The 8,891-nt window shown below is 29.3% G+C and overlaps 1 pseudogene; it reads right to left on the bottom strand.

The window, feature by feature from the left end:
• Positions 1 to 7,653: 7,653 nt before the first annotated feature.
• Positions 7,654 to 8,447, bottom strand: LOC121117617 (polyprenol dehydrogenase-like; annotated as a pseudogene).
• Between the last annotated feature and the right edge of the window lie 444 nt (positions 8,448 to 8,891).

Genomic DNA, 8,891 nt, shown 5'->3' with positions numbered 1-8,891 from the left:
TGGTATTACCCTAGTACCGGTATACTAAACATGACTGTGCATAATATTCTTTGCTGATAAACCTAATACTAATAAATATAAAAATAACGATTTTTAACTCGTATTATAATCATATTTGAGGCTGTAACCGAAGTTTGTAGGAATGCCCCCTGGTCCTTGCCTTAGAAGAAATCCCAGTTCAATCTGGTTAAAAGTTGAGTTGTAAGAGTTATTGAAGAATTTAAATTATGTTACGGTTAGAAACTCAAAGAGGACATACGAGGGAAAAAAAATAGAGAGATGAAAAAGCGATCCCATGTAGAGTCCATAGAAGATCCGTGGTGGTCTTGACATAAGTTTGGATTTCCAATGGCAAGCCTTCTCTGTTTTGTTTTTTGTACATAATTGCCTTTGGATGATGCATAAATACATTCTTAAGAAAGTTTTTGAGCTTTTAAATCTTCCTAGCTTTGAGTAACAGTCTTCCAAAAAACCAGAAAACTCGAAAATCAATTAAATGTTTCACTTTTGGGACAAATCATCATTTGAAAACTTAGGACTTGACTTGATCTCATAATCAAAGACTTTACTTGGACTCGCAACTCAAAAGCTTCTTCCTACTGAATTCAAGAAGGGCCTTTCACTATGGGACCTATATTTTAATTTGAACTAGAAAATAATTCAAAAATAGGCTGAGTACTATGTAAAAATATTCAAGGACTTGGATTTGCAGCATCAAGACTTTTTTTTACTCCTAAAATCTAATTTTTCAAATTAAAACTGTCAAATTATCAGGTCACAAATGACCTTGTAGGCCTGTACTTTGTCAAAGCCAGTTTTTTATTCTTCCGAGTAGAAAAATAAGACCTATTTGTTCGAACACGGGACAGTCTAATAAACATACATACTTATTTCTTATATGACAGCTGGCTCTCCTGAAAAGGAGTGCATGTACATATTATGTACCAATAGTTGATGCTAATAATTTAATATTTCTTTCAGCTATTGATTATCTTTCTCTTTCATGCGTTATTTTGATCGTTCTGAAGAGAAAGTCACTGTTTTTTGTGAATGTATAAATATGATATAAAATAAAATATTTTGTATAGTCTGCATTATGAATAAGTAGTAATTGACTTAAGGAAGTGGAAACTTGATCCCGAACGGGCCTCTTAACGAGAAATGAATAAAAAGTAAATTAAAGTTAGGGGAGACCGAAAAGAGTTGGTAAAGGATATTTTTCTAAAACTTTTAAAAACTAGTGGCAAAAAATTGATTATTATTATTGTACATAATATAATATGGGGGTGCACGCAGGATTATATATATTTTTTTAATGGGAGGCTTGGTTTTGAGAATTTTTTTTTGAAAAAAAAATCAAAAAATTATTGTTTTTTGAAAAACATTTCATAAATCCATAGCTTTTCACAAAAAAAATTCAAAAATGAAAATTCGAAAATTAAATTTTTGGAAAAAATTTCAAAAATGGAACTTGGAAAATTAAATATTTTGAATTTTTTTTTTGCAAAATCCCTAGCTATTTACAAAGCATTTGTTTTTTGGAAAAAAGTTTTGTATTATTTTTTTCGAAGAAAACAAACAAAAATTCCCAATTGTTCAAAAAGATAAATTTTTTTTGGAAAAAAATTGAAAAATCTATAGTTATTGACAAAAAATAAAAAAATTCAAAAATTTATAGCGGGTCACCCAAAATTATTTTTTTTTTGGGAAAAAATCCATATATTAAATATTTTGCTCTGAAGCATAATTAGCCCGAATGACGTTTTTTTGTAAGAAAATGAATCCGTCAAAAAAAATTTACGACGATTTTCCCGAAATTTTATTTTTTCCTTACTAAAAAATATCAAATCAAAAGCGATAATTCCTTATTATAATTTTTTTTTCTGTGTGGGTACATCCCCTCCAGCCCCCTGCAAACGCCCTGTAATGTAAATTGTTGTAGAAAAAAAAGTGATTTTTGTCAATTGTTCTTCAAGATACTAAATAAAAACTGATTTTGAAGAGCAAAATTTAATTTTTATAAAGAGGAACTCAGAGTATCAGTGTTTTTTGCCGAAATTATATCATTCAAACTATTGATTAAGCTAGTCAATAAGCAAAAAAAAGAAGTTTTGTGATTAAAATGATGTTGTTCGGATTGAGTTTACCCAAGAAAAGTGACCTCTATATCATAAAATTTTTTGTTTTGTGGCCTACAGTGTGTTTTTTGAAAAATGTTTTCTTCGACGTCTAAATAATTTAACGTTATTTTTTTTCTTGAAATATCTAAGTCAAAGAAAAAAAAGTATAAAGTATAGTTTTATGATTGAAATGTTTATTTACTCAAAAAATGTTTTAATTATCTCTGTATCTTTTTTTGAATAGGAGAAAACGTAATTTAAATACAAAAATTGACTAAAGTAGGACTTCCCCTTTGAAAATCTGATAAATTCTTCATTTTTCATAACAAAAATAAATTTTGTCGTAAATTTTTAAGTCTATTTTTTGAATGAATAATAATAAAAAAAGCAAATAAAAAATAATAATTTTACGTTATTAAAGATTTGTTGCTTGAAGAAATATTTTTTTATATTTATTAAGCTATCAAATGTTTATTGATAGAATATAAAATGAAACTCTCTGAAGACAACCCAAACAAACAAATTGGGGTAGAAAGGTGATTAACATGTGTCTCGAAGTAAAACCAATCAGGAGCACAATGTCTTTATTTTACTTTGTTGACTATTGTTATTTTGCTAATTTTATCAACCTTAAAAATTTACATAAGGAGAATAAATTTGTGATATTGTAAGGCTCCACTGTGTCATAGCAACGCAAAAACTCTGGTATATTGCGGCGAAACAGCTCCAAACAACACTACGAGTCCTCGAGACGTTGCAGTTTTTGGTCGACTGCGAGCCAACGCGGCACCATCTTTGAGAATACCTTCTTCAAACACAATTTTTATTGGCAAATAGTAAACACACCGCCATTTGATATGTTTAGAATGTCAGCTATCTTATGCACCTTCATTTTACGATCTGACAAAACCATTTTGTGGACTTTTTGTATATTTTATGGAGCAACTGATGAAATTGGACCAAAGTGTCCAGCATCATCGGTGTCTGTATGCCCGCATTTAAAATCAGCAAGCCAACGTTCCGCAGTCAATTTCGATGGAGTAGAGTGTGAATAACACTTATCAAGTCAAACTTTTGCTATAACGGTATTTTTTAGCGTCACTTCAACCACTGTAACTTCTAAAAAAATGGTCCGATTGTGATACAAATTTGATGTGTTTTGTTTGAAGGATAGTACCACGTAAAAACATATAGATTTGGTAATAGTGGCGCCATCTGTTAGAAATTTGGAGGGCTTTAAATACTTATTACACTTTGAAACTCTTTAATTGTGACCGGAAATTATTGTTGCTATAAGATCAGTTTTCAACATTTTCTAAGAATAAATCAAAATAAATTATTAACAGGGGTAGAATAGAATTGTACTAGTTGAAAAATACAAGTAATTACTCATTTTTGTGCAAAACCATTATTGTATAATATTTTGTTAAAAGGCCAATGGTTATCTACTTTAGAGTAGATAACATTTCTATAAAGTTTTGAGAAACTTTCTTTGGAATAAATCAAAACTTTTTGTTGGAGGATTACTTTAATCACCTATTCACTTTATCTGTAATAGTTTTTAGTACAATAATCGGATCCAAATTTTTTGTGAAGAATTCTAATTGTAACAGACCGATGTTTTTTCCTGTTTTTTTCTGTTTTTTTTGAAGTAGTATGGTAGTGTTGCACTAAAAACCAACTTCTACAACATCAGATCAAGAGAGTTTTAAACAAATTAATTTTTTGAGTTCAGTGTGAAGTGATACCTTTGAAAAATTGGCTCAAGACTTGGGACTAAAATTTAACAGCTTACAAACGATAGACTACTGGTAATTTCATCGCTTTCACATCAAAATGAGTCACTGTACTAGGTATGCGCCTATGAAATGAGTCTTTCAACTATTGGTCCCTAGGTGTCGCCAGTTAGACATTATAAACCGGTCCAAAAATCTAAATGCCTATTTCGACGTGTGTCAACAATATTTAATTCATTGTTTGTATAGTTTCAATTTTTTATGAGGCTTTGCACTAGTTGTACCTTAATACTTACTTAGATGTTCTCTCTTCCATAGTTCCAAGAATTAAAACAACCGCTTTTCAGTTTGAAACAATAGAAAGAGTCACACCCGTCTATGGTAATATATTTTACAACTCTAAAGATTAAATTATTTTTCCTTCATCCATTTTAAAGTGACAGTTTTACGGATTAATAATGGGATTTACATGGTTTGATAAAATACGGAGATTAATTGATTAATAATTTTAGTTTAATCTCTCAGCGACGTACATGGATATGCAAATATCTTTTTTACTGGATGTGTTATTATATTCCGTTTGAAAGATAAACAAAAACTTATTATCCTCAAAACAAGAGCAATAATTATGAAAAGTCATAGCCCATTGTTTGTTTTTGATGTAATGAGATATGATATATATATATATTTTTTTTTTTTTGCTCATTAGTCAAGATTTTGTATTTTGTTTGTACATATTATATAATACTACAAGGTTTTTAGACAAAGAATCCTATGTTTGTTTATTTAGCAAAGAGATTTGTGAGACTCGACCAAGTGTTACATGCAAATAATAAATATAAAAGATTGGAAGAAAACATTTTCTTTGTCTTAAAATAAATGCTCATTTCTAAGTACAAACATAAATGAGTAAATTGAAGTCTTTGTTTACGAACGACTCAAGAGTACATCAAAAGGATAATTTCATGTTATTATGACTAATTAAAAGTGATTATATTTTATTCTTTGCATGTCAACTAGTAATAATATTCTATATCATTGTATTTCACAAACTTCCCTTCTCCAAAAGAAACAATAAAGTTAGGACTAATATTTCCTCGTAGTTGGTCCATTACCTTTTATAATGCCCAAACCTCACTATTTAATTGTAAAGACAACATAAAATTGTTGTTGTACAATCTAAATTTTGTCAGCTATCGATTTTTCTACTACTCATCCAAATTGTGACTTTTATATAATATCGCAACCTCTCCTCTTCGAGAAAAAAGGCTACAAATCAGTTTGTAGTTAACTGATTCTTCCCCTCAACTTTGGAATAATTCAATAACTGATAATTTTTCAGCAACAAAAACTAATGCAAATTCCCCCTATGAACGTTCAAAACACTAATGAGGTAAAATAAGTATAAAAATAAACAGCTGATATGACAATAAATTGGAAGTTTTGGTGTAATTCATGTAACGCCATGCATTCTCTCCGATATTTTCTATTTAATAGTAAGGATTCCGGTGTTATCTAATAAATATATACATTTAAGAAAGTCAGCTGTCAATTTTTTTACCATTCATGTCCTTTATTCATACTTTAAACGTGGATTGGTTGAGCTCTAATGAGTTATTGTTAAGACGAATGTTGGAGGCATAAGGTGGCAATTCGTAGAGCGCAAGGAGAAGGCGGGAGCGATTCTTATGGTTCTTTCGAACTAAGACCCCTTTAAAGATGAGCATCGTGGTCAATCCCCTCAAGTCCATACGGCCCATGAAAGAGATCTCGGGTTTCACACCAGACTGTCAAGAAAGCTCTAAAAAAGTTGGACCGAAAGGGCCATATGAGGGTGGAGAGGCCACTTTTGACACCAAAAATGAAAATAAACCTGTTTCTTGCGTTGCAAGACTTTTTTTTTGAATGAGTTTCTCTAGTTTTTTGTTTTGTTTTACTGTTGACTTTATAATTACTATTAATATTATTTTAAGCATATTTAGCAATCTGCATCCACCGATCCTTTTCTTTATTTGGATTTCATATTTTTGCCATTTAGAGGATATCCGATCCACATGACTTCTGTTCCTCTCTCCACCTTCAAGTTCGAGATATTTTGATCCCTTAGTAGATCTTAACTCCTTTAATTGTACAGATCCCGCTTCACATCAAGATCTAGAACCCTGTCAATCATTGTCAACTTAGTCCTTAGTTTTTATTAAGGAATATTCGATTATTCCGTAGAAGATCTGGAGGAATTGATTTATATTTGAGCATAGAGAATTACTAAACACTTTATGCTCAGTTCAACATTAATGTTTGTGTAAAAATTATTAATTGAAAAGTAGTTTTGTAATAATATTAATGGCTATTATAAAAAGTCAGAAGTAGTACAACTTATTCTTAACCAAACTCAAACATGAACCTATTGACATGGTACATTTACTTTTCTAAATAATCAAAGGTGTGCTATATGTACTCAACTGATTGATTTTTTCTTGGATTTCCATCTTTGTTCGTCAATAGTTATCATCTATGTTATGAAAGGAAATTTTGTACGTTGATCGACGCCTAATAACTCTGGGCTATGCCGGGTAATCCCACCAGTATATTAATAAAGGTTCATCAATTATACGTCATTAAAGTTGTTGATTATCTCCTCAACGTAACCTTTATTGTATCACGCAACCTTTCATCCAAAACGAAACAGAAAAAATGCTCAAAATTATTTGATAGTCAGCTAAATAAGTAAGTCATAACAGCTGCTATTTATTTCTTATGTACTCCCAGACTATCACGATCATATTATTTCTTCACCATTTTGAAAATAATTTATATATATATTTATATTTCGTAATATAAAAATCTACATAGTATTTTATTCGATACTTTTTTATAAATTTGCTTAGTAATATTTTATTGTAGGCGTAGCTATACATTTTTATTTCCCAAAATAGATTCATAGAAATAATAGAAAGGAAAATATACATAAATATACAACGACTCCGTGGATCTACAAGAAATTGTATTCCTGTACTTTTGGAAACGGATCATATGGATTGAAAATCTTATTACTTCCTTTATTTATCAAAAAGAATGAATTATGAAGTAGCCATGACGTATCAAGGGAGAAGAGGGAATCGACAGGTGACATAAAAATACATGAGGTATTTTGGTTTTAGTGAGGTAACGCCGTGTTTTGGGAGGGTAGCATTGTGTTCAAGGGCGTACATAGGAGGTTTGCTGGTGGGGTTGGAGCCTGGAGCCCTAAAAAAAAAAAGAATTTTTGATTTTTACTAGACAATTTAATATTTGAAATTTTTTCCCAAAAAATTTTACTTTTTCTGAACAGCTGATAATTTTTGATTTTTTTTTTTCAAAAATGTATTTTTTTTGAAAGAATAGCTATTGATTTTTGAATTTTTTTTTCAGGAAAATTTAATGTTTTATACTTAATTTTTGAAATTTTTTTTGTGAACAGATGTGGATTTTTGAATTTAAAAAAAACAAACCCAAAAAACCAAGCCCTTCCCAAAATATAATTCTGAAAACGTCCCTGGCCTTGTGTGTACAATGTACTTTTAGGAAGAAATAATAATTAATTATATTTAGAAATACGTTGTTAGAGGACCAAATACATACTTCTAAGGATTCGTCATTGCGTCTTTAAATTTACGAAGACGTATAATTATTTTATATGTAAAAAGTTATAAATATAACTTTTTTGTAGTTCAAAAATAAATGTTATTTAAACTTTTATAGAATTTTTTCTTTAAAATAATTGGTTTACGATAAAAATGAAACATACATTCACTGAATCAATCCAAGTTTTTAGAATATTTATCCACCTATAACAATTCTAAAGTTTTAGTAGAAATAATTTTCTGATTGGAAACATCTTTAAAAAAAAAATCACTTGAGGAAATAACCTGAGATTTTTCTGTGTATGAGCCCCCTAGTCCATCAAACTCTGGTGAAACTGAGGGATATCCTCCTTGCATTTAATTCTTCATAAACACTTTTGAAATACCTTTCAAAAACAGTTCTCAAGGCATATTAGCATAAAGATCTGCATAAATGACTCCAGGATGAAGAGCAAATACAAATACTTGTAAGCATTTGATTAAACAATTTTGCTTTGTAAATATTCAGTAAGCATTATTTGAGCTGCCTTAGAGTTTGCATACACTCCTTCTGGAGTGTATAATTCCTAAATTTGTAAATAATCCCAGTTCATAGATTTATTAGCTAATAACTGCTCCACAGATGATATATTTATAACAATACTCTGAATTCAATCCAACAAAAGACTTTTAAGTAAAAAATGTGATAAATAATTGGTTTGAAATTGGGATTCAAATCCATCATCTATTTCCTACGTCCCCCCCCCCCAACTTCTTCAGCAAAGTGTCCAAATTTTGTAAATCTAATATAAATACAGGGTATTTTATCTCAGAACTGTTAATTTCTTTTCTAGGATCAGACTACTTGAATTTACTTATGACGGTCAAATATTACTCTTTGACAGTTTATGTAAGAGCCAAAATAAAAAATGTCATTTGACTATTTATGTAATTTTCTTCAAGTTTAATTTAAGAAATATTCACAGCATAACTAGAAACAATTTGTGATCAATAAATTAACTCTTAAAACAAAAAAAAAAAAACGTTTATAAAACTATTAAATATGAAAATATATCCCTCTAATTCCCAGTTTTATTATATATCAAGCACAAGTATGTATTAAAATATGTTATTCCATAGTTATAAAATCTTATTTCCACATTGTAGACAATAGATTAACTATTTAACAAAATAAAAAGATATTTTGACCGAATTATCCTACTTTTCACATCCCTAATCAATCAAAAAATAAATAAATTTGAGTATTTTGTTGGGATTTTTAGTAGATATTACATTGAATTAATTCAAATATCACTGTGTATCATTGGTATCAAGTAGTATTTAATTTAGTTATATATTTTTTTTTATTTATTCTTAAAGTCATTAAGATTTATCAATAATCTGTGGATTTTATGTACTAAAAATATCCACTT

Source organism: Lepeophtheirus salmonis, chromosome 5 (genome assembly GCF_016086655.4).
Source record: "Lepeophtheirus salmonis chromosome 5, UVic_Lsal_1.4, whole genome shotgun sequence".
Classification (NCBI taxonomy): Eukaryota; Metazoa; Arthropoda; class Copepoda; order Siphonostomatoida; family Caligidae; genus Lepeophtheirus; species Lepeophtheirus salmonis.
This window is presented reverse-complemented; position numbering and strand designations above follow the sequence as displayed.